The sequence below is a fragment of the Anastrepha ludens genome, chromosome 2, assembly GCF_028408465.1.
Source record: "Anastrepha ludens isolate Willacy chromosome 2, idAnaLude1.1, whole genome shotgun sequence".
NCBI lineage: Eukaryota > Metazoa > Arthropoda > Insecta > Diptera > Tephritidae > Anastrepha > Anastrepha ludens.
In genome coordinates this window covers 44,023,695-44,051,454 of record NC_071498.1, presented here as the reverse complement: position 1 = coordinate 44,051,454, position 27,760 = coordinate 44,023,695, and the positions used below count along the sequence as shown (strand labels likewise).

At 38.3% G+C, this 27,760-nt stretch overlaps 1 protein-coding gene across 3 annotated transcripts in view; it reads left to right on the top strand.

Annotated features, from left to right (window-relative positions):
* Positions 1-27,760, top strand: part of LOC128869817 (ABC transporter G family member 20) — a 275,425-nt gene that overhangs the window by 32,415 nt on the left and 215,250 nt on the right. For all 3 annotated transcript variants that reach the window (XM_054112429.1, XM_054112424.1, XM_054112421.1), the window contains exon 3: positions 10,249-10,295. The gene's annotated coding sequence lies outside the window, so the exon portion shown is untranslated. The remainder of the gene's footprint in view (positions 1-10,248; positions 10,296-27,760) is intronic.

Here is a 27,760-nt window from a genome sequence, read left to right as displayed (position 1 = left end):
TCTTGCACAGCGATCGTTCACCTTTGAACGTAATTAAAGTATCTTTACGCTGCATATAAATTAGTTTTCGTTCCCTAGAAAGATCCCAATGGTTTCAAACACTTTTTTTTTTGTTTTACTAACTTTTATTATTAAACTGAAGTGCTGGTTCTTTATACTGGAGATAATGATGCAATTAAGTGTTAATTTTTTATCATTTTATAAGCAAAAGTTCAATTTGAATGTTTCAGCAGAAGCACGCAATAAGCACTTCCGATCGTAGTGCCAAGATTTTTCAAGAACATTTTTTAGCGGAATGCATGAGAACTATCGATATCGATAATTATAGGTTGATGGCTGAGAATGGCAAACTTTGTTGGCATTTGCATTCAGTAAGGTTTCGCAAGTCCTCATAAATCGTCTAACGGCAGAATAATGCTTTCGAATTGTGGAAATATACTTTGAAAAAAAAAAAAACACAAATCTGCCCGCGAAGTTCACAGAGCACTTGCGGTAACATCGGTTCGAATGGCAGAGTTTCGACATGGGGAAGGAGTTTCCGTTCCGACGAATGGCGAATGTTAACTGAATTTTTGTTGCCAGAAATTAATCAGTTAAACATAGACGACATTTCACTTCAACAAAACGGCGCAACTTTCCATATAGGGCGATTTATATCGGTTTATTGGACTGATTATCCATTTATTGGACTGATTGTAGCCACAGCGGAAATATGCCGCATACTATATTCAAAAAATAAATGCCAAAATATTTCTCTTTTGAATTAACATTTTAAGTTCTCAAGCTCTTAAAAAAGCATACATGGATACGGAGAAAGTCGTCCTAGATAATTGAGCACATTATTACTTAGGCCATTTCTGAATTATGTGATTATGAGACATGATAGCCAAAACTTAACTGTTTCCGAGACGTTCGATTTTAAAAAATTTTTTGGTTTGCTTGTACGTCCAATATTTTTTGCATAGCAAAAAATTCCCAAAATTTTGTTTAGACTTGTAAATTTGCAGATGCCACGCGGTTCAGAGATTCTTACTTACAAATAACAGCTTGAATCGGAAAAAAATTTGTAGAAGTCATACATTTTGGTCCAAATTATGCAGGTAACAAAGGCAGGACAAAAAGTCAGTACTTGCGAGCCGCGAAATTAAAAAGTTGAAAGTAAATAAAGTGAATAGCCCCACTTAAATACACAGGGAAATGGATTTAAAAATACGACAGCGGTTAAATAAGTACCCGTGTTTGATGACAGAGAGCGTTCCTGAGAGAAGTTGGTATTAGCATCGGGAGCAAAACAAATTTCAGACTGATTGATAGGTTAGCTTGGGTTTGGCAGGTATTCGACTAAGGCGTGTTTCGTGATTTTCACTAAGATGGAAAAAGAACTTATCGTGCAGTAGTTCGCTTTTTGTTTTTGGATGGGAAAAAATGCGAGGAGATAAAAGCAAAGTTGGATGCTATCTATGAGGACGCTTCCCCATCTATCACCACAGTTAGATATTGGATCAACGAATTTAAAGGTGGACGAACATCAGTTTTTGCTTAGGAGTGACCAGGATGCCCGGCATACGAGGAAATCATTCAAAAAGTCCACGAAATGATTCTCGCTGATCGACGAACGAAAGTGCACGAAGTAACAGAGACCATAGGTGTGTCGACCTGAATGGCAATTACTATTTTACATAATAAGTTGGCGATGGAGCTTTGGAGCAATTTAAGCGTCGAGTTGTCACCGTTGATAAAATCTGGATTCATTATTTCACACCAGAATCTAAGCAGCAATCACAACATTGGATTTTTCCCGGTGAATCTGCTTCAGAGAAGGTAAAAGCAGTCCCATCAGCCGGAAAGGTCATGGCGACGAACGGAATGCGAACGGCGTCATCCTCATGGATTTTTTAGAAAAAGGAAAAACGATCACTGGATAATACTACAGTGAGTTATCGGACAGCTTTCACAAAAAATTGAAGGAGACACGACCGCATTTGGCGAAAAAGAAGGTGCTGTTTCACCATGATAACGCAACAGCACCTTCATTCGGAGTTGTCGCCGCCAAACTGTATGAATTGCTGCCCACTCCCAGCTACTTTTTCTTGTTCGCTAACATGAAGAAATGGCTCGCGGGAAAAAAATTTAGTTCATTCGAGGAAGTCGTCGCCGAGACAGATTTGTATAAAATCCTATTTTTTAGAGGTCTTAAAAAATGGCCGGAGCGTTGAGAGAAGTATATCTTTCTAAAAGGGACTATGTTGAGAAATAAATTTTTTTTTTTGAAAATAAATGGTGCCTTATTTCAAACGCGTGTACTTATTGAATCCCCTCGTAAGTGGAGCCATACCATCAAATTTTACACAAAAATTTAAGTCTTAAAAGTCTACGGCTAATATGTCACTCATTTATTGGCAAACAGACTGTTGTATTTCTGTTTCAGTATTAGAAAAGTATATTAAATATATGAGAAGAGGAGGGAAAACCCGTGGTATTTGCAGATAGAAAAAAATTTAATTTAGATGGAATGCCAATTAAGCGACAAACTATGATGACCAAGAATTTCGTTCGAAGTTCATTAATGCCTCCGGCGCTTATAATTTCAACAAAAATGAACAACGAAACGTATGTGATGAGTGGCTTTTCCAGCAGGAAAATACTGCAGTCCGCACTGCTAATTTCACAAAGAAATACTAGAGATTAGAATGGCCAGCTTGCAAAGTGAACTTAAGCCTTAAAGGAGCCTTTAGGCTTTTCCATTGCGTGGGTGTATAGCCATGCAAAAAAGTATGGTACACTTGAAAAACTCAAATCAGTGTTTGGCGCGGGCAGCAAAACAAAATTAAATAACCAAAATTTCACAAATTCATATTTGCAACTTGCCCAACGTTTGAAAAATAGTATCATGAAGAACAGAAGTAGAATAGATTAGTAGTTTAAAATTGTTTTTTTTAGCGAAGCGTTAGTTATTGCCAAGGTGAAGGTAAAGCTTCTCCATTTAACACATTTGCTGCAACAGGGCGATTATTCAAAAAACCAAAATGTTGAGAAAAAAGGCTTCACAGTTTAAATTTACTAAGTCGACCTGCACTTTTTATTCTACTGAGTTACTGTGAATAGATATTTGCATGCATTTTTCGGACTGCCCAAAAGAAGAGCTGGTGGTTTCTGTATATTTATTGTTTGCTATTGTTTGTTTGTTTAATTATAACACTCTTCCTAGGGGAAAAGTAATTAAAATTTTTTTTAATACTTTGTTTTTTTTTGGATAATTAATTTTGCCGCTTTGCTTTGGAAAGCCGATGGGCACAGTTAAATAAAGAACAATAATTATAATATTCCTTAATACAACACTAAATGTTTTGCAATATGCACAGGGTCATCTGCGTTTGAGCTTCGTTTTTAGGAGTCTTTCATTTTGACAATCACGGTGCGATTGGCAAATGATTTATAAAAAACCTGCATCTTATGAAAGGTATACAAATTACAAAAATAATGAGAATCTACTAAAGAAATGGTGAAGTTGTAAAAATTAATTCATATTCCGGAATTTTCGGCGCTATAATTACTCAACAAAGCCTGGAATATAAAAAAAAAATTACGCAAAAGACTCACTTGTATCAGGACTCTTTGAGAAACTAGAAAACTTAGTGTAAAAATCAACAATAAAAACAAGAAGTAAAAATCTACCATTTTCTAAAATGTGTTAGATTTCGCACGAGAACTGACAAGACTAACAAAGGACCGCAGGGTGGAGTCCTTTTTGCTAATTGCTATTGACGAAGTGCTGATAATTCTAAATAAGGGTGGGGTTAAGGTAGTAGCATACGCCGATGACTTGGTCCTGATGGTACCGGGACCGTTTCCCTCTGTCATGGCTGAGATTTGGAAAGGTGACACTGGCTGTACTCAGTCGCTGGGCTGTCTATAGTGACCTAGGAGTCAACTCTGACAAAACGGAGCTGGTGCTATTTACCAGAAAATATAAACTTCCACCCTTTCGACTTCCCAAATTAAAAAAGCACAATCTCCCGCACTCATCGGAAGTTAGGTATCTTGGAGTGATACTTATATATCTTAATATTGCAATCCATTACCGACATACGCTGAGTTTGGGTCCTCTTCAATCTTTCCCCTTGCGGCAGCAACATTTTCAGTTAAACCGGGAGGCACGTGGTGTTTTCATACCTTATAGCAAGACAATCGACTCAAATTTTTCAATTAATGAGGTTACAGGGTTCAGACAGACTTAAGCCTTTAAGTTAGAAAAATCCGAGCATGTAGCAACAAAACTGTTCACAGTTCACTTATTCTGATCGAGGGACTTTTCATTGATTATTTTTTTTTATAGTCCTTAGGTAGGTAAGTGAAATAATTGAAGTGTACCTGGCACTCCTCAAGTAGCACTAAAGCGCCGTTTTGATATCATTATGAGACCTCCAACAGGCAGATATCTACAGCCAGCCAGAGCTGTTGATATAATGGAGAAGATGGATTGTATTTAGGTTGGCGCACTACCCCAGGCTGTCGAAGAAAGAAGCTCTTTTCTGCGCTTTCCTGAGAAATAATTTGTGCAGTTTTAATTTAATAACTGTCAAGGCCCGGGTAGGAGGTCTCTGAGGCCATTTGGGTCTTCTTCCTGGCAAGCTCATCAGCAATTTCATTTCCCCCTATGTTTCTATGTCCTGGAACACAGATCAGAGAAATGTTATATGCAAACCCAAGAGATTTGATCTCTTCTTTAAAGGATATAGATAAACTGGCTGAATTAGAGAAAACCCCTGCTCCGACTCCCGATTCCATCTTTGATCCCTCGATCCAATCCTGCCTATTTAGAAAGATTGCTCTAGCAAGACCCTCTAACTCTAGTATGCGGATAGAGAGATCTGTTCGAAGTTCTGCCGAAGTTAACTGCCCGAAAATGTTACCATGTCCCTTGAGAGATTGCCTCCAGAGGCCAATCTCTTTTAACCTGATTCCACTTTCAGCTGGAAATGACGGAAAAGTCGATGGAAAGTAGGTGCAAAAGGACATTCAGAGCAGCACTGGGGCAAGCTTTGCATGCTCCGGTGATGCCAATGCATGCAGTCCTTTGCATCCTCCACAGTTTAGTGATATTATAGCTCTTCCGAAGAGTTTGCCACCAAACTAGGCATCCATACTTCCATACATCCACTGCGTTGTATATATATATATATATATATTTTATTGACGATATGGAGGTTGATGATGTGTAGTTTCAACAAGACGATTGCTGATGTAACAACAAAAATTTATTTTAAAGCTTATTGGGAATGTTTTTGGCAGTAAGATATTTTGATACTGAGGTAGCACAGTGATTTCACATACCTAACAGTGTTCCAAAGTTTTTGGACAATCTCAAGTTGAAAAAATGGCACACGGCACTCTTCGAGGCGGTTCAGGCGTGGATCCATTGATTTGCTTGAATTTCTCGGCTTTCTTTTAGTTCCTTTCATATTTCTGAACTACAATTCGCTACCAACTAGTTTAATGTTTTTTACCGCATGACTATACCCAGTGGGGGCGGTTGAAGAACCTTATTAGGTCGTTTGACATCTAATCCAGACAGTTGTTCGAGACTCTTGAGCAGTGGTTTGCCAAGGGTTGAAGGGCTGGGCATTCACAGAGGAAATATAAAATCGTTTCCTTTTTCTCAGGTTGTTTATGGCTGTGACAGTGTGTTGTGAGGCATTCCCATTTTGGCTACTTACCCCCCGACAGACCAAAAGCCAGTTATGACTGCCGTGAGTCTCCAATAGTTCCGTCGTCCCATGTTTATCAATATTGACGTTTGTTTGAGGTTGTAGGTGGGCTATAACGATCTGCTAACCTTGCCTGTTGTCTGATCTCTCTATCTATGATTTACGATTCGGAGGAAGTTTGAGGAAGATGTATTCTTGATTGCCCCTAATTAGAGGTTGTTGTAACTCGCTCCAGTGCCTGGATTACAGCTTGGCTAAGAATAGCGAGATTGCCCTGAGAAGAGAAATCTGCGATTATTAACCTGGAAGACTCCCCAATTGGCCGTACTTCCGTCTTGAAAACAATGCAAGTATTAGGAAGACGTACAGATTTTTCAATTTTAAGTCTGTGAGAATACCAACACCATCATTCGTCATCACCATCATCATCTCTATAGACTAGTGTCGTAGTTGTTTGGTGAGAATCCTCCGATGGAAAATTCCAATTGAACGATACTATCGAGACGATGTAATCAGTCCTTTCCGAGGTGTAGTGAGTTCGTCATAATAATAGACTGGCTTGGTGTAATTCGAAACCATTTGGCCTCCATTTATTGTAAAATGGGGTTTTTAATAAGAGGTGTTATATTGATATTCAAAGAAAAATGCTATTTTTTATTATAAATGATCGGATGTTTACTTCATTATAAAGAGGAAGGTATGCCGTTAATAGTGGAAATAACATCAGGCAAATTACCACCACGACCAAGCTTATAGGTCTGTGTCCTTTTCATGAAATTTTCCATAACCGAATTACAATGGTTTCGTTACTTGTGTGGCACGTTGTTGGAAATAAACGTTGTCCAGATAAATACCATTCAATTCCGGTCATAAAAAATCGTTAATCACCTATCGACAGCGCAATCCGTTCACCTGTAACACCTGTTATTGGGAAACCCTTTATTTCATTGAGAGTGCTTGCTGTCAAGTCTTTCGCTCACCCGCTAGATTTTCATGGGTGGCTTTGGTGCGCAAGGCAAATATTTTGATACTCTTGTCTTGAAGCCAAGTTTTTGATCTCTAATGATGTGCTTGCAATCACTCTCCATATGGATAAATGTATTTTAATAAAAAAAGTCGCAATTCTTAAACTCTCAAAAATAATGCACTAGGAAATGTTTATGTAGTTGGTCGCTGCCATTCGCCAATCAATGCTGTAGAAGTTTTCCACTGAAGTTGAGCTCACAGTATCTGCAAGGCGTTGTCAAACATCAAAACTTTAATATTTATTTATTTTTCATTATTGTCTAACAAGATTCAGAACAAACATTTAAGATTTTAATTCAAAACTAAAATACTAATTTTATAATATTTAAGATTAAAAGGAGTAGTACCTACATAGCCACATAAGCGTTGCAGGCAATCCCTGACCTGTCTGGCCCCACTCTATGCCACCCATCACAACAAAATCTATGAGTTTTCGCCTGCTCTTATCAATGTTTTCTAGCTTTTGGTTATGCAATTTCTATACGTTTTTCTGTGCCCTCTTGTAAAAAATGAGTTTCCTAACCATATTTTAACGCCTTACGCAATTTTCTGTATTTTCTCTCGTAGCATATTTCGCATAGTTTCAGTGAAAAAATATTTATAGTAACTGAATTTTAGGTTTTTATATATTTCTTTGGCCTGTATTATCGCTTCCACCTAGCTAAATTTGCCTGCCCAGGTTCCATCTCGTTGAATTATGTAGCAAACGTTTTCGTCCTGCGCAAAGAAATTTTTAAAAAATTTTCAAAAAAATACCTTATCTTGGAATGGGCCACAACACTGCAACTTCTCTACGGAAAATGCATTTTTCTGAAAAGAGCTTCATTTTATATACAAAAAAGTCCTGCGTTATTTCCGCAAGCTTGTCTTTGCAAGCGCGTAGTTCTAGTTGTATTCGTCGCATCAGTTCACGCTAGAGCTTTTTGGAAAGCTCTTTTCACGTGCTAACACGTGTTTGATTAATTGTTGTTTGCTTTTAGTCGTTCGTGAGTTATAGCGTCGCAAACATGGAGCAAAATAAAGAGAAAATACGGCATATTTTACAGTACTACTACGATAAAGGCAAAAATGCATCCCATGCTGCCAATAAAATTTGTGCAGTTTATGGACCCGATACAGTTTCCATTTCCACCGCACAACGATGGTTTCAACGTTTTCGTTCTGGTGCAGAGGTGATCGAAGATGCGCCACGGTCCGGAAGGCCTGTCGTCAAAAATTGCGATAAAATCGCTGAATTGATCGAAAGAGACCGGCATAGTAGCAGCCGTAGCATCGGCCAAGAGCTGGGCATGAGTCATCAAACCGTTATAAACCATTTGAAGAAGCTTGGATTCAAAAAGAAGCTCGATGTATGGGTGCCACACGACTTGACGCAAAAAAACATTTTTGCCCGTATGGATGCATGCGAATCGCTTCTGAATCGCAACAAAATCGACCCGTTTTTGAAGCGGATGGTGACTGGCGATGAAAAGTGCGTCACTTACGACAACGTGAAGCGCAAACGGCCGTGGTCGGAAAGCGGTGAAGCTGCCCAGACGGTGGCCAAGCCTGGATTGACGGCCAGGAAGGTTCTTCTGTGTGTTTGGTGGGATTGGCAGGGAATCATCCACTACGAGCTGCTCCCCTATGGCCAAACGCTCAATTCGGACCTGTACTGCCAACAACTGGAGCGCTTGAATGCAGCACTCGTGCAGAAGAGGCCATCTTTGATCAACAGAGGCCGAATTGTCTTCCATCAGGACAACGCCAGGCCACACACATCTTTGGTGACGCGCCAGAAGCTCCGGGAGCTCGGATGGGAGATTCTTTTGCATCCACCGTATAGTCCGGATCTCGCAGCAAGTGATTACCACCTATTTCTGTCCATGGCGAACGAGCTTGGTAGTCGGAAGTTGTCCACATGAGAGTCCTGTGAAAATTGGCTCTCCGAGTTTTTTGACAATAGGGAAGCGAGCTTCTATAAGAGGGACATTATGAAGTTGGCATCTCGTTGGAAACTCGTCATCGAACAAAACGGCGCATATTTGACTTAAATCGCATTATTATAACCAATTTTATGAACAATTGAAAATTCAATAAAAATACCGCAAGACTTTTTTGCCAACCTTATATATAAAGATTTGTATGAGATCCTGAAAAGGGAACGTTATTGTGATGATAATTAGAAAGCAATAACATATAATGACCATTGCCTTCCTTTTCCCTGCGTTGAGTCATATTTCGTCTCATTACTTCTTACGCTGCTTTTATATCCCAAAAATTGGTAGAATGAGATATTTCCCACAATGACCAAATCCGATAGCAAATGCGAATGAAAGCACGTGAAAAAGTAATAGGTGAAAAGAAGTAACCTAACGGTATATTTTTCCCAGTAGTATAAGCAACGTGTTTGAAAATGCCCAGTATATCAAAGTTCGAGTATAATTTGAATTAAAAAAAGGAATTCGAACTGCAAAGACCTTGAATTTCGTGCAGTGTAGCTCTTGGTTTCCCTGCAGGCATATTATTTCGCGCTACATGTATTAAAAATTCTAATTTTTTTCAGTAAATTTTCAAATTCCCCAGCTATCTAAATTTAACAAAAAACAGTTTTATTTTTTGTTAAAAACTCCAACAGGCGCTGCAGAAATTTATGGCATTCCTTAGCAACACATAATTGGCTGAAAATAATTTATTTGGAATTTATTTGTCTATATAAGTATGTGTATATGTAGCATGTACACGTGTGTGCAAAAGAAAAATTTATGCAGGGCAGCTGGCGATTTTAGTAAAATGTGTACTGACTAAAATTTTTTCCTTTGTGCAAAAATAATAAATAAATTACCACATTTTAATTTAGGGAGTACAAAAGACTAATAAAGTGAAAGCTTTTTTGCAGCTAATGTAGTTAATGTAGTGATGGCAGTGTGGAGAACCGTTTAGGGAATGGAAGGAATTTAATGTCGAAAAAAAAAGAAATATTTATTAGGGTCACAACTTTGCTTCCGCTGTTCGACGATAGATGCTTCAACACAGCAATAAAATATAAAAAAGTATGCTCGGATATCTGTGAATATAACCACAACACCACAATGGGTAATTTGTGTTTCTTCATACATTTATTCTTGGTCAAATGCGGCAGTTTTCCAGTAAAAAAACAAAATGCTCGACGTTGGAGGGATCTGCGTTTTGCAGCTCTGATTTTTGGCATCCATTTCAAAAACCAAGCGCTTCAGTTAAAGAACTTAGCTTAATTTAAATATATTAATTTAAATTAACTTAGGAGTTAGAGCTTAAATAATTTGATGCACAGTCTAGAACTAGAGTTTAAAATTGTCGTGGTATCAGAATGTTACCAGAAAGATTGGAAAATGTCGGAGCTAACAGTAGACAATACTTTCTCTGAGGCTTATTTCAGAATATTTATTTTTTTATTTATTTTTTAGTATAAAAACGATGGAAATTTATTTGTATACCTGACACAAATTTCACAAATCACATATAATGAACTTTTATTTTTTTTTATAATTTTCAGAGAACTTATATGGACTTATGAGTGGTGGCCTATATCGATTTATAGAGGTAAGTACGCATGTGGATTCCTTTATGTTGATTTATTGTTAATTTTTCCTATACAACCTATGAGTGCTGAATTATTTTGATCTATGCTTGGGTGAAGATATACGAGGGATGTGTGAAAAGTTGGTGCAAAAATAAAAGATACTTCATTGTTTGGAGTAAACTTTTTTTATTTTTCGGCATAATCTCCTTTAGGCTTATACACCTCGCCCAATGCTATTCTAGTTTGTTGATCACTTCCTAATAATAGGTTTTGTCCAAGTATGAAAAATAGTCACTCGTTCCTGCAATCAAAACTCCTCGCACAAAATAAATATTTTTCTCGCACTCAGATACAATTAAGTCTATTGTACTACACTCGGATTCCCTTTTAATTTTCTTTAAATCTATCTGACTTCCGAAGAAATCTGAGTAGATCTTTTGATGCCAAGTAGCCAAGGTGATCGCTAACATATCCGTGCCAAAGATTTCAATCCTGATTCGAGCGAAGGCGGGGCAGGCGCACAAGAAGTGGTCTGCCGTCACATCCTCCTCTTCGCAAGCTGGGTAGAGTGCACTGTCTGAGATACCTACCTTTTTCATCGCCATTTCGCCAGCTGTCTGCAGTCCCTTATGCTTAATGACAGGAGGATTTGCAACAGTCGGTTCGACATGACAAGTAACATCAGTTTAGTCCCTCTCAGCCTGTCAAGCTCGGCTGTGGGTTGCAGTAACCCATTTGCTAACCGTGGCTTTGATGGCTGCAGAAGGGAGTGGCAGAACGGGCTCCGGGCCAGCCGTTTCTTCAAATTGGGGAACAAATATTAGTCCGAGGGAGCCACGTCCGGAGAATAGTGGGGATATGAAACGAGTTGGAATCCTATTTAGATTAATTTTGCAAGCATAAAAAAAAGATAATGCTATCGAAGTGTATTATACTTTACGAAGAATACATCCCCAAACCTATTACAAAGGCACCTCATATTGACAAGTTTTGACTATTTACTTAATTTTTTTTTTCCTTAAATGTAATTAAGTCCATAAGAAAGACCAGAATAATTGAAGTTTCAAACCTTGTGTAAGATTTATTAAAATTCAAATTCCACAATATTTGTTGTAGCTCTTGAGAAAGGATTCTAGCTCACGCTCTTGGTTTTTATTTTTTAACGATGATTAGCTACTTTTAAATATCATATCGTAAAAACCGGTTCTAGTAGGACCATGGAAATTATTGTATTGAAATTTAGAGATTTTATTGAATAAAAAAAGTTTGTTTATTTCAGTTATGTTTATGTTACTTTTCTAATTTTCAAATCGTCAAGAAAACCACGAGTTCGGTAATGGCACTTTACAATTTTTCGTGAAGTGCTTCATTTACGAAATAATTAATAAAAAACATTTTGGTACAATAGTCTATGTGTCAGGTCGTACAAGAATTAACAACTCATTTTTAAACTCTTTTGTAACTTTGAAAACTGTATTGTTGTAAATAAATAAGTTAATAGTTTCGGAAGAAGCGTATCAGGACAGCATCAGTTTGTTATTTTTAATTTTTTGTTTTTGTCTTGATTCTTTGCTCATTGCACGTGCCAGTTAAGTTTTTTTTGTGTGTTTGTTAAGCCAAGATGAAAGTTTTTGCCTCGTCGCACTCAAAGTCACATTTTTTAAACTGAGGATTCTTGTGATGCTCTATTAGAGCTCTGCCGATATTGGAAATACTTTTAAGATTTATGGGATAAATAGCCCTGCCATACCTCATCTATCTGTATTTAAAAATAAAAAAAGTATAACTGCATTTACGTATTTGCGAATTCTAATATAGGGTGGGCCATGTAAAATTTGCTTTTTGAGTCGGCTATAAAAAAAACTTATCAATATTTTTTCAAACTTTTTTTTTATTTTGAAGATTGAACATTGCCATTTATGAATGAAGAATAATATCGTTCAAATGACTGCAACGACCGGTTTTACAGTAGGCCATTCCATCTACCCAATGTTTAAGCACATTTTCGATTGTTTGGGCTCCAATTTCATGAATGGCAACTTCGATTTCGTGTTTTAAAGCATCAATCGTCTCTGGATGATTCGCATAGCATTTGTCCTTAACGGCTCTCCACAAGAAATAGTCCAACGGGCTTAAATCACAGCTCCGAGGCGGCCAATTGATATCGGAATTTCGGCTGATTATTCGGTTTTCAAAAACGGTAGGCAAAAGTTCGAGTGTAACTTTGGCAGTGAGACAAGTTGCACCATCCTGTTGAAACCAAATGTCGTCCATACTCTTTAATTTTTGGAGACAAAAAACTCGTTGAGCATGTCACGGTAACGCTCGCCATTTACTATAACCGCGGAAGAAGAAGAAGACTCACCACTTTGGAAATAAGCTTTCAATATTTCCCAATTTGGTTTAAGCGTATACTGTAGCGTCCCATTTCGTAAATGTCAAACCTTTAAGTAAATTATGAACTCATTTGACATGTTATTGGTGTTACCATTCTCAAAAAAATAGGGGGTTCAAAAAGCAAACACTATATGGCCCACCCGTATAAGAAGGTAAAAAATTGTGTTCTCTTACAAAAAATATCGTCGCTTATGCCCGCTCAAATTTTTCATTTTCGATATGTGCTTTCTCACATTAACATGCACTCTCTCAACATATTTGTGATCTCCAGCGCAGCTTTGCTGTAACAGCCGCAGCCGCAATCGCTGCGAACGTCATCGTCAACATCGTCTACGAGCATTCACTAGAGTTCTGCTGTCGTCTAGTTCTGCTGTAGTCTGGTTCTCCTCTGTTCTCATCTCTAACAGTTTCGTCGCTCGAATTAAGTTTTGTCACTTAATTTTTTTAACAGTTAATTTATACAACATAGGAATACGTCACCTTTTTTTTGTTTGTTTACTCTACTATATAAAAAGCTAGACTATATAGTCAGAGGAGGTCATTCCGATTTTTTTATATATCACGACATATTATAAAACAAAGTCGCTTTTTCTGTCCCTATGTCCCTTATACGCTTAAATCTTTAAAACTACGCAACGGATTTTGATGCGGTTTTTTTTTAAAGATAGATTGATTGAAGAGGAAGGTTTATATCTATATAATGTGAAGAAATATATAAAGGGGGTCTGGCAATCGGTCAAAATGTGGCAAAAAAACATAATTTTTTTGTTTTCACGGCCATAAATCATAAACGAATCAACCAATTAAAATGAAACTTTCTTGAAGTTTAACTTTGAAATATTTACTTTCGTTCTGCATCAAAAAAAATAATTTATTTGTTATTTAACCAAAATTGTTTACACAAAAGCAGCTCTTTTTCCAAAAAAAGCTGTTTGTGTGTGTGTTCGCTGTTAACCGAATGAAGCAACAGGCGTTAAGCGATAATCTCACCACACCTCATTAATGTTGAATTACATCGTATGGTGACGTATGTATGTATGTATTTACGAATCGCTCGCATTATTTCATTTCGGACATATGTACATATGTATCTATGTATGTACTGAATTCCATGTAATTATATGTACATACAATTTTACAGCGAAATAAAACGCTATTTTCAGGTTCTATATTAGTAAATCGCACATAATTAAAATACAGTTTTTGAATAGTTTTTATTGATTCGGAGCGCGTTTAGTTTGCTATCAATTCCATACAATAACATTTTTTGTCATTTACTTTTTACGACAACTAATAGCTTATTTTCGAAGCGATTTCAACAAATAGGTACAACATTAATCCTTATCCAATTAAATACCTTAAATACATTGTTGTTTTCATATAGATCTATGTATATGGCTCTTTACAGCATATAATTAAAAACAATATTTTTCAAGATATTACAACAGTAATTAGTAATTGAGATCTACCGGAAAATTTGCGTTAGCTGTTGCGTCATCCGGCATTGCCGCTACTCTTTTGGAAAGAGTCTTTTGGAAATAGGCCGAATCACACACTCTACAATGAAGCACCCGCTGAAAATCGCCACCGATGATGATAACAGCGTCTGTAGTGTTTCTAGACAGAGCAATACAGGAAAATTGATGCGTGACTGCTCATTAATAGTCTGGGACGAAGCTACCATGTCAAACAAGACGTCTGTGGAAGTACTGGATAGGACAATGCGCGATTTGCGCAACAAAAATGCACCTATGGGTGGATGTACAATTCTGTTCTCAGGAGATTTCCATCAAATCCTACCAGTTGTGACTCAAGGAACACGTGCTGACGAAATAAATGCTTCGCTAAAAAGATCCCACCTTTAGTCGTATGTCAATAAATTAGAGCTTAAAACTAATATGAGGATTTCGTCATCTTCACGTGAGAACAGGCTATTTCCAGAGATGCTGCTAAAAGTTGGCAATGAAGAATTAACACAAAGTGAGGGAAGGATTAACCTAGAAAACCTTTGTGTTTTGATAGACAACATCCAAGAGTTAGTCAACAATGTCTATCCAGACATTGATAACATAAGTTATAAGACAATATCTTGGTTTAAAGAAAGAGCTATTCTGTCACCAACTAACGAACAAGTAGATAAAGTAAATAACTTGATTATTTCAAAGATTGATGCGCCGACGAAAATATACTACTCGGTCGATACTGTTCTCGATTTGGAAGAAGCTGTTCATTTTCCTACAGAATTTCTAAATTCTTTGAACCCGTCTGGACTCCCTCCTCACAAAATGAAGCTGAAAATAGGTTGTCCTGTTATTTTATTAAGAAACCTAAGTCCTAAGTAAGAGAAGATGTATTGATTCCCCGAATCCCTCTGATACCATCGGATCTACCATTCCAATTTAAACGCTTACAATTTCCGGTAAAGACATCTTTTGCAATGACCATTAATAAATCTCAGGGTCAAACCTTCAACGTTGCAGGCTTAGATTTGAGTGTTGACTGTTTTTCACATGGCCAACTGTATGTCGCTCTTTCAAGAGTAACCTCTAGAGAAAACATGTTTGTATTGTCTAATGACAAGAAGGCTATGAACGTTGTATATAAAGACAATCTGTAATATAGTAATTGTTGTAAAAATAAAATAAATATATATGTAAAAATGCAAAAAGTTAATATGCAAAAATGTAGGGTATGAATTTAGATATCCCAAAGATAGCAGGAAATCTTCATGCTATAAAGAAAGGGGAATTGTTTTACTCCAAATTTAACGCGTGTGGGCCACGGGCAATAATGAATAAGCCAAAACTACTGGATCGATTTTAATCATTTTTTCAGTGAGTGACATAGGGTATATATTTTATACCCGTGCGAAGCTGGGCGGGTTGCTAGTTATACATATATTTACATCTGCTTACTTTATTGTACTAGTTGTAAAAAACGATAAATAAAAATTGTATTGCCAAACCAAGTTGTTTTTTTAGTGTTTCAATTCGGCGCCCCTAATTATTTTTAAAGAAAAGGTTCCTTAAATCACCATTCATTATTTTTTCGTTTTTCTATTCTTCATAAGCCCATTATATATTGCAATATGCATTATGTCAATAAATAACAAAACTAGAATTGTTATTTATTGGTATGTTGTGTAATATGAGTGCCTTGTTTTTGCAAATATTTACATACTTTTAATTGATTGACTAGCACAGCATTTAACGTCATTTCAATTACCTAAGCTGTCGAGTCTGTAATTTGTAAGCCCCGTTTTTTTGTGAGCCAGTTTTATTTATAACAACAACACAAAACTATTTAATTTATGTAATTGTGAGTGAAACTTTCCTGAAGGCTGCTGCCCTTGCGTGTTCAGAAGTTCTCAGAAAACTTACAGTTTTGGCATTGAAATGAAAATAGGAATCATAAATGCATACATACTCACACACATGCAAGTGCATATATGTATGTATGTGTATGTTCGAATTTAAATTTAAAACTGAGCTTTAACTTATTTTTTTGCACGCTTGAGTGTGCGCTATGCTGAATAAATGTAGCTGTAACTTTACATGCCAAACTTAGATACGAGTATACCTGGCAGTGCAGTACGAATAAATGTACAGAAGACAGAATGGTGACATAAATGACTAGTTCGAGACTAGTGTTGTTATAGACTATTTTCTAGACCACGGCTAGTGAATAATTCATTGATAAAAGACCAGCATAGCCATTCGTCTGCGAATCAGAAAGCACCCCCAACATACTTGAGCCAAGCGCTGCAAAACGCAATCAACGATATTATTCCTTTCGCCACCAATTGGAATTTCGTCTACTAGAGGATTTTCAAGTAAAATACTATAACATTTCCGATGAAGGAATTAAGGAAATGGGTTTTCGGGAGTCCTCGTGAGAAAAATGATTGTGCCACATGCGAATGCTCGACATTTTCTTTATATGCATAAAAATACTCAAATCCGTCAGCAAAAATTTTCACAAAAATCAATGCAATTATGGAACCACTTGAAACTTGCACTTTATTTTAAAAAAATTAATGGACTATAAAAAACGCACTCGAAATTTTGATTGAAATGTGTGAATTATTGTTGAAAATTTGTTGAATTTTTTTTAATTTGCCCATAACTTACAACTTGGTTCTGTATGACTCTTATAGGCGAATTAATTTTACTCTTAAAACAAATTATTAAAATTTAATTAGAAACAAATAAATTGTCGAAATGTGTAATTCTCAAGGTATTTAAAATGATGCTGGTAGATATGCGTACCGTTCGGTACGGAAAGGCAACTAATAACATCACCAACTCTCATACCATGATTGCAAGAGGAGCTCGCGTTGCATCTTGAGACCACTATTTTTTCAGAATAGACCCTTCACAAGTAAAAACTCATCACCTCTTCAGCTGCTATCTCATTAAACACCTCTCTCTCTCTCTTCCTCTCTCTAATCTGAGTCCGTAGAAAAATCATATTTCCTATGTAGAAATGCACTTCTAGTAGTTTTTATGTTACTCGTGTGAGTGAAGGATATTTGGGGTAGGCCATCCAGTATTTGAAAATTTAATTACGGATTGTTTGTAATGTGTTAAATAAAATACATTTTTATTATTTACATATTTATTAAGGTCGAAAGTTAGGTTAAAATCTGCAATTCAAGAACTGTATCGAGCCTTGCATGGAGCCTTAAAATACTAAGAAAATTATGTTCTGAACACGGTAGAAGAGAAGTGTATTCTGTGCAATTTCTTCATCACTCAGTACATGTAGATGGCTGCGCTCCTATATGAGCTGTGGGTAAGATACTCGGAGAGATACTAAGGCGATGCGCCTACCAACGGTGGCGTGTCATCTCACATGCAAAAAATAAAAAAAAAAATATTGCTTGGAAGCTTAACTAGTATACAGTATGTAAGTGTTATAATGGACGAAATTATAAGATCATGCAGTCATGAGATCTTAGGGTTGAAAATTTACTTGAAGAGCCGATGGATTATCGTGTTTCAGGCTTGTGAACATCGAGTATAACGATTCCAGTTAGAACAATATGAAGACGCACGCCACAAATAAGAGGAGGACCTGCCAAACACCTAACAGAAGTGTTCGCCCCAATTGTTTTTAAACGAATGTACGGTTCCAGTTGATTTAGGTGTATGTCTTGCGGTTAAAGCCAAACACTGACATCCTAGGCTTTAATTCGGTCTCTTATTTGGATTAAGCGACGTAAAAACATACGGTGTACGCAGCAAACCTGCTAGGCAGAACAATTTTTGTCTTGTCTTTCAATTGGCAATATACACCTTAGGATAGGTTAAGTGAAGTGGCTGTCCTTCGACGCACCTAGGCCAGTTAGACGCCCCTTGCAATACCACCAGAACTATTCTATCCTTACTAAACTTGGTCCTCTCTAAATGATTTGGAGCATTTAAAAAACTGGATTCACATCATCCGGAATGTTGTCCAGAAAACTTAGATCGTCCAATCTCAATTATCCTTCTGTGTTACACAGAGCCATGCAACCGTAAAGAAGGTCTTCGACTGTCTCTTCATCTTCTATATGTCTTCCTATTAGACATTGCCCAGATGGGACACCTACGACGATACTGAACAAGTATTTTTAATAATTTGTAGCACTCTTTTATTGCCTTATACGAGTGTTTTCACATGATAGCAGCGATTTCAGAGCTGCCTGACTATCGGAGTAAATGGAGATTTCTCTATCTCTGACCACGCTTTTATTTAGGACTAAAAGGTTTTTTTGAGATTGCCAAGATTTCGGATTGGAACTCGCTGCAACGATCAAGCAAGGGAAACGATATATTGGTGCCTATAGATTCGGAGTGTACACCCACTCCCACTTGATTATTGAGTCTTTAACCATCTCACCCCGTTTTCATTATTTATCAAACTATTTTTCCAGTCCTCTCTGGATAGAAAATGGATTGTATATGGCCTGTCTAGGTATGCATTCACCAAGTCATAAAAGTCAGTGGTTTTAGGAATACCAGGAAATATCCCAAGCATGCTTGAGTATCCCTGTTTGTTTGCCTTGAGCACCGATGATTCCCTCAAACTGAGGGCCGCTTTGGCGGCTAGTTTCCTACAATATAGGTCAATTTGGCAATAAATGCAGCATAACATTCCATTTGTGGAACTACATCAAGACGCACACCACAAATAGGAGGAGGAGCTCGGCCAAACACCTAACAGAAGTGTACACGCCAATTATTTATTTTAATATATAACATTTAGAGCCAAAGTTGGCGTTGTTTTCAGCGTCCCAGTAATACTGAGGCTAGCCGCCCTTTGAATACTATCTTGGCCTCTTGAACAACGTTTTCTTATCGATTGGTCTAACAATAGCTGTGTATAGCCTGTGAACTATTTTAGGGCTACACCCCATTTTAAGCCTACAGTTTTTTACATGAGTAGAACACCGTAGCAGCTTTCATTACTCTGTCCTCAACATTCAGCTTTCCATGTAAGTTTGCTGGCAAGAGTTCCACCAAGGAAGCTTGCATTGTCATCGACCGGCAGAACAGTTCTGTTGAATGTCGGAAGCTGAAAGTCGGAAATTTTATATTCCCTTGAGAATAACAATAGTTCCGTCTTGGCCGCAATGAGGCTTAGACCACACGTTTTGGCCGGGTGTGTACCTATATATTTTAAGGTTCTTTGCATTCGACCATAGAGAATGTCTGGAAACGTTTCCTTTCGTAGTATAGCTAAATTGTCCGCTTAGGACACAAATTGAATTCTCCTCTAGGTCTAACAACAACTTAGATTCCACAGAAGAGGGGAACGCTTCTGTGGTCTGGTGGCGACGGAGCATGGTTAAGTCCACAATCCGGGAACTATACAGGCTGCAAAGAAGTGTATGTTTATGCATCACGGGTGCCATGAGTACAACCTCTGGTGATGCCCTAAATGCAATGCTTAATTTGCTCCCCCTGCATCTTAAGATACAACAGGAAGCAATAAAAGCAATGTGTAGACTCCATAAATATGGTTTCTGGCACGAAGATGGAACTTCGGGACACAGAGAAATCTTTAAGTTGCTGTCGGAGCAGTATCCACTGTTTTTGGCACCTAAAGATGACCTGATACCCACAGTTTCGTTCGGAAGGAAATTTGATGTCAGATTTCCATTGCGTGAGCAATGGAGCAATCCAGAATGCATGCAGGGAGGTTTGACGGATATTTTCTTTACCGATGGATCCAAGACTGAAATAGGGTCTGGAGCCGGATGGTACTTAAACGATAGTAATAAGTATCACAATGCTATGGGGGAATGGCAACTGTTTTTCAAACAGAAGTTTTTGCCATCCTAAAAGTAGCCGAATGGATAATCGAGAGGAGATGGAGCGGGAAACAGATTGGAGTCTTCAGTGACAGTCAGGCTGCATTGAAGGCCCTGGAGAACGCGAAGCAAACCTCGAAGATTGTTCAAGAATGTAAGAAGAAGCTTAATTCTGTCGCAAGACAAAACAGGCTTGTACTTATATGGGTTCCGGGACACTCCGGTGTTCAAGGAAACGAAATTGCCGACGAATTGGCCAACCGTGGATCAGCGGTGCCCCCACAGGGGCCAGAGCCAATAATCGGAATCAGTCCCGCAGGAATCAAGAATTGGATCAACGATTATGTAGGCAATCTACATAAAGAGCGATGGTCCGGTCTAGAACGCTGCAGAACTGCAAAGTGTTTTGTGACAAGTCCGAACAGAAAACTGTCAAACTTTCTACTAAAACTTAGAAGGAAAGACATTCGGTTGATGGTCGGCATCATTACAGGACACAACCCATGGGGTCAGCATATGACCACCATTGGAATCATCGAGGACCCGGTATGCCTGTCCTGCTTGGAGGAGCCGGATAGCACTGATCACTTTCTCTGTGAGTGTCCTGCCTTTGCTAGAGCGCGACTACGGGTATTGGGTTCCGATGTCATGGGAATGAGTAATATTCGTTCTCTAAAACTGGAGGATATTTACAGATTCGCCAAAGAATCTGGAAAATTCTCACAGGACTAACTATCTCTATCTCTGTCTCTATTCTTTCCTATATCTTTCTCTGATACTTTTCTCCCTCCCTCCTTGACTATCTACCCCCTTTCCAGAGCTTTAAATACAATGGGCTTTTTAGCCTGAGTGTTTTAGGAGCCACCAAATCTCCTGGTGCTCCTTGGCTCGACCTCTTCAAATTCAATTCAATTCAGAGGGGAACGTAGACCGCCTTGGGGAGCACCGCTCCTGACAGGTCTGCGCATAATCGAAGAGCTTAACGTCGAATTCACGAGCCAGCAGTCTACAGACCTTGTATTACTCTTTTTTTCAAATAGGGAGTGGACACATATATTCTATTTGAGACGCATCACGCACTAATCATCTCTTCTATGCGTAGGAGTTGAGGTATGGAATTTACCAACTCTTTCCAATATATTTGAATTACTTGACAAGCATACCAACAATTTCGCAGCTTTATTACTCTTCAGCTGGACCAATTTTATTCGCATATGGTCATATCTATAACAGCACTCGTAAGATATTAGTTCTGCCATCCTGCCAAATTGTTGGTGCACCATTTTCATATTCTCTCAAATTGCATTCTAGGGTCCATGTCATGAATCTGAACTCGAATCTGAATTTGCAGAAGGTCACCTGCTCGGTACCAGTGGATTTGCCTACAGGGAAATATCACGTGTGCAATTGTGTGCATCTCCATGGGAGAGTATGCACATCCATATGAATGTGTACGTTTGCGTTGTGTATGCATTGGATATGGAGGAAAATGCGCTTAGTCTATTTGCTTTGTCATGCGATACGAACGAAGGTGTTGAATGTGACGAATGAATGATGCCTTGCAGATGTCTTACTGTTTCGTATTGTTCTGAATGCTTGCAAGTCTCCATGTATCTACATAATCTCACACGTTCATACATATATAATATTATAACTGTGCTCCTGTGCATGTGGGAGTATCAAATTTATAGCGTGGTTCTTGTCATATGCATACATATGTGTATGTGTGAATGTGTGTATGCACAGTCATTGTCAGAACCTTGCATCCGCATACGAAAAGGACCAAGTCAAGCAGCTACAACCAGCTGAACGAGTGAGATGTCACCAACCGAGCGTGTGAATTCCTTGAATTAAAATTGATATGTTTGTATGCTTAGCTATAGCCATTTGCCTGTACGCGCACACATCTATGTATACACCATTACAAGTGAGTTTGTAAGTGCGCATCATCAATGCTTAGTGTTTATCAAATAATAACAAACTTTTGCACATTTCCTGATTCACTCTGAGTTGACGTTTCTTTTGTCATTGCTGAGTCGACTAACAACTTAACGCTTGAGAAGTGGGGAGAATAGAAAATTTTCTTAGCAGTAAATGAATGAAAAGAAAATTAGAAAAAAGCTACTTTTAAAAGTTTGTTTCCTTATAAAAGCTTAAACACAAAGCAACCCATGTATACAAGGGTTGCTGCTTATGTTTCGAGATTGAAATGAAAATGGAAATTCAATCGTATATGGCCTTATTATCTTTTAAAAAATTATTCGTGAATATCAGCACAACTTTACATACCTACATTTGAAAAAATGCTCGAGGCACTTGACTTGAGCGATTGCTAAATAATGCAGTTGCATTGCAACGGCTGCCAAATGGGTTGGCGCGTGACAACCGTTCGGATTTCAGAGAGAGAACGTCGGTTCGAGTCTCGGTGAAACATCAAAATGAAGAAAACAGTTTTTTTCTAATAGCGGTAGCTCCTCGTCAGGCAATGGCAAACCTTGGGGAGTATTTCTGTCATGGAAAAGCTTCTCATAAAAAGTATGTGCCGTTCCGTGTCGGCTTAAAACTGTACGTCCCTCCATTTGTGGAACAACATCAAGACGCACACCAAAAATAGAAGGAGGAGCTCGGCCAAACCTCCAAAAAGGGAGTACGTGCCGACATATGTATGTATGAAAGTATAACTAATACGGAAACAAGCCCAAGCTCATTGTCTGCCACATGACGGTCTTGTGATATTGGCATCGATATTTAGCTTTACTTTTGAAAAACCTTGAAGAAAAGTCTTTGGTAAGCTCTCATACAAAGTTTTTAATTTCCTTTCATTCTCCAGAGATTTTTGCCGTCCAGGTATTATCATCATTGCTTCCTTGAATCCTTAGCGGTATACAGAGCACCGACCAAATCTACGCGCTATCTGGTCCAATCACTAAATAACGCCTTCATCTGCTTCCAGTTTAACCCAAGTTGAGCCGTCTCGCGATCGACAATTCTTTTTCAGGTCTTCTTTTGCCTGCCAGGCGCTCTTCCCCTCACTACGGCTGGGTTCCATTCCATTGTCTTCTTCGTTATGCTACCGGCTTCCTTGAGTAACGTGTGACCAATTCACTTCTATTTCTGTCTTCTAATCCAAATGTCTAGCGGCTCCATGTTTGCTTTTTCGAGCAATTCCTTGTTTGGCATTATTTTTGGCCAGAAAATTCGGAATATAATCCTTAGGCAACGGTTGACAAAAACTGGTAAGCGACTGATTCTAACGCTGATTTTTTAGGTACACCGGCACCAACAGCACATTCAACTTGAATAGCCTAACCTTTAAACTGGACCTCAGTTTGTTGATTCGCCATATGGAGCATAACATCCCGAATGCCCCTCTAGCTTTTCCGATTTGGGAGCGTATGTCTACATCTGTGCCACCGCCCGAGGCAACTTCGCTGACAAGGTAAGTAAATTTCTTTCGATAGTGTAACCTGCAATCTTCTTACACCCACCTATCCCATTGGGTATGAAAAGTAGCGGCTCAAATTCGTGCTCCTTCATTAACAGCCGAAAATTATTCCCGTGGTTGTCTATCCAAGTACAGGGAGGCCCCGCGAGGTTTGACACGAGTCCTTACGGGAGCTTGTGTTCACAGTCTGAATCAGACACTAGTCAGGAGTTGTCTCAACTGAGCGACGTAGCATCAAACGTACTTGAAGATCTGAAAGGCCTTTAGAGAGACGGAGGCGATTGTAGCATTAACCTATCAGCCATTTCGGTGGGCTCTCATCTTCCTGTACTGAGAGGGTAGAATAGTACTTTCACCACAGTACTTAGACTGTTTATTCCGACATTTTTTTTCAGTACACCATAATCAGGATCTTACTGGCCTCGATCTCGATGAGCTTTGCACCTTTGCCGCTGGAGGTTATCAGTGTAAAAGAGGCCTCTTACGACAGGCATGCCTTTTCGCGGATGTGTTCTTTTTACCGATCCACTGGATGAAATCAGTATCCGGGTGCAAAATTAATGACCCTATCGGAAGTTTCGTAATTTTTTCTCTTTGGGCGACCAAAAACGCCTTCAATGCAGTTTTGTTATAGGACTATGAATAAGTTCGTGCGGTTTTTTAATATTCAAAATATTGTCCATCGCTTACTACTACTTTTTCCCATCTTTCTGGCAATTCACGGATTCCCTTTGTGAAAAATTCGGTCGGTTTTGCCGCAATCCACGAATCGATCCATTTTTTGACTTCATCGTAATTACGGAAGTGCTGGTCAGCCAGGCCATGTTGCATCGATCGGAAGAGATAGTAATCGGATGGCGCAAGGTCTGGACTATACGGCGGGTGGGGTAGGACATCCCATTTGAGCGTTTCTAAGTATGTTTTGACCACTTGTGCAACATGTGGCCGAGCATTGTCATGTTGCAAAATAACTTTGTCGTGTCTATCGGCGTATTGCGGCCGTTTTTCTCGCAGTGCTCGGCTCAAACGCATCAATTGTCGTCGGTAGACATCCCCCGTAATCGTTTCATTCGGTTTCAGTAGCTCATAATACACAACACCCAGCTGGTCCCACCAGATACACAGCATAACCTTCAGGCCATGAATATTCTGCGCCGACGTCGATGTTGAAGCATGGCCAGGGTATCCATACGTTGCCCGACGTTTTGGATTGTCGTAATGGACCCACTTTTCATCGCCAGTCACAATTCGATGCAAAAAACCCTTTCTTTTGTGCCGTTGAAGCAGTTGTTCGCATGCCATAAAACGGCGTTCAACGTCTCTTGGCTTCAATTCATACGGCACCCAATGGCCTACCTTTCGGATCATTCCCATGGCTTTTAAACGTTTGGAAATGGTTGATTGATCAACTCCCAAAGTTTTTGCAACCTCTTCTTGCGTTTGAGCCGGATCTTGATCGAGCAATTCCTGCAATTCGGTATCCATGAACTTTGGCGGCGCACCCTCGCGTTCTTCGTCTTCCAAGCCAAAATCACCACTTTTAAAGCGTGCAAACCACTTCTGGCACGTTCGCTCAGATAGAGCATGCTCACCATAAACTTCCACCAAGATACGATGACTTTCGGCTGCTTTTTTCTTCATATTAAAATAATGAAGAAGAATTCCCCGCAAAAACACATTATTTGGCACGAAATTCGACATTTTCAAGTGTGGTAAAAATATTGTTGTTTACGCTTCAAATAAAAAACTTATACTGACGTTTGTGCCTTACGACAGTAGCTCTCCAATGAATGTTTGGAAATGTGGATCGATGGAATAATAATCAAGTTACGCCATCTGTTGTAAAACCGCACGAACTTATTCATAGTCCTATTAGAAATATATCATTTGCATATCTAATTAGAAGTCTAAGCAGATAAATTCTTCACAAAAATTTTTAAATTCTAAACCATCTGAGCATGTCGGGGCAACATGGTTTGCTGATCTTTTCTTCTTGGTCACGCACAATCACGTAAGAAGTAAATTTGTTGTATCTGTTGATTTCTAAAGCCTTCGCTTCAATTTATATGTTTCTTTTAAGAGGAGAAAGCAACGAGAGCCTAACCTCGTCAGTGTGCAACTTTAACATGACCTCAACCGCCACCCGTCAAAGTAGCAATCTCCCTAGTACTACCGTCAACTATTTCGTCGGGGGGCGATTTGAACATTACACTCAACGTCAGTTCCTGATGCAATGCGTCAGAAGTTGCATGCACCTGTTACCACCCACTGTAAAATCATTTCAGGAGAGAGATACCCCTGTCGGATCGCGGTCTTTACAATAGAAAAGTTAGTTTCTAAGAGTGGTATCGTCAGTTTAACCGCATTTCCACCTCTGAGTAAGTTTGCTAGTTTATATACATACTTGGCAATGCGCCTTGTCTGGTCGCTGTGCCGAAGTTGCCGCATTATTTCGGCAGCCATGTGTTGTACTTTGTTTCATGTATCCTGACTCATCAACATCTGAGACACTAGGTTCTCGGGCGTGCACTGCTGTCGAGACTACCTTCCAGTTTAGCCATTAGACGGAGATATACGAAAAGTCCCTGTTCCGAATCTTCAGCTGCTGGTATACACTGCTCGCGGTATGGGGTCTCTTCGTGGTAAATTTAAGCTTTAAAACAGCCATGACCACTCAAGATTTTGGTGAGGTAGTAGTCTACTTCTCCGTGCTTTCTCTGGAGCCAAGTTTCAACTTTCGGGAGAGGCAATTTATATCTGTCGCCATCTGTGTGCCAATATATGGTGCGAATTTGGCCATGAATTTTTAAACGGCGTGCATTTTTACTTCTACAAGAGCAATAGGCATATCTGGGTTGATACCAATAATGCTGTAAAACTGGTGTTCCAGGCGTTCTTATACTGTTATCTGGGAGTTTTTGTGATAATTGTTCTCAATAACTCAAGTAGCGAATGCAAGTAGAGATTTTGGGGGTTCAATCATATTTTAAAAATCCGCTTGAAGTTTTTGAGTTCACCTCTGTCCTTGTCGTTGCGTTTTTTCAAACACAAGTAATAAGTAAAAAAAAAAAAAAATTTGGGCTACTTTCATTTGTCCACTGAAGTTTATGTAACCAATCTACTTGCAGCTAAATGCATTCACTGTGTCACTAATTTACTATCAAATTATACCCGCTAGATTCTATTTCAGGCAGGTTTTTAGAGAAAAAAGAAAAAGGTGCATGTCCGGCAGCCTTTCATATGGAAAAAAGGCTCAATAAAAACCAAACCAAATCAAAAAAAAAAAAAACAAATCAAGACGATTTTTGAGCGACTTCCGACGGACATTTGTTATATTAAAATTGAATGGCCTATAAAGCTGCACACTCAGAAGTTTTCAAAAATTGTTGTTTAAAAAGTTAAAAATTTGATGCTAGTTTTTTAATTAATTTTAATTTGTTACATTTTTGTGAATTTGTGCCCAGCTCGGAATCTTGATTTATAAGGTTTTTCTTATACGTATGGCTAGTTTTTATAAAACATTTACGAAAAAAATTTACATAAAAATATTGCGAATATTGTAAAAAAGTAAAATGGCTTAAGGGACCAGATACCTGTAAAATTTCGAAAAAAAAATTTTATTTTTCATAAAATGTTAATATAGTCCTTTAAGAATATGCCAAAAAGTTTTTGGAACGTAGTTTTAAGTATTTCTTATATTATAGATCGTCAACCGTGACGACTCTATTCATTGCGGAATTTTCATGTATTCAAACTTTGGACGCGTTTTTCTCAAAACTATGTTTTTTCGAATAGGCGTACACGATAACTCGAAAAGTTATTGACCGATCTCCCTGAAATTTTGCACACATCTTTTTTATGATATTACTTTCTATGTGAATACAAGTTTTCGAACATTTTTCAAAAAAATAATTTTTTCTAAGCAAAACTAGTAGGAACATTCGCCCCAAAATTCATTTTTTTAAGCATTTTATTCCGCGAAGTTTTTTTTCCATTTTTGTTTAATTTAAATAGAAATTATGACATTAATAACCAAAAAAATTGTGTTTGTATTGAGGGTGTGAATAAGTTAAATGTCAAAATAGCACAAACAAAAATGAATCCTTATAAAGGTTGGCCAAAAAGTCTTGCGGTATTTTTATTGAATTTTCAATTGTTCATAAAATTGGTTATAATAATGCGATTTAAGTCAAATATGCGCCGTTTTGTTCGATGACGAGTTTCCAACGAGATGCCAACTTCATAATGCCCCTCTTATAGAAGCTCGCTTCCCTATTGTCAGAGGAGAGCCAAATTTTCACAGGACTCTCTTGTGGACAACTTCCTACTACCAAGCTCGTTCGCCA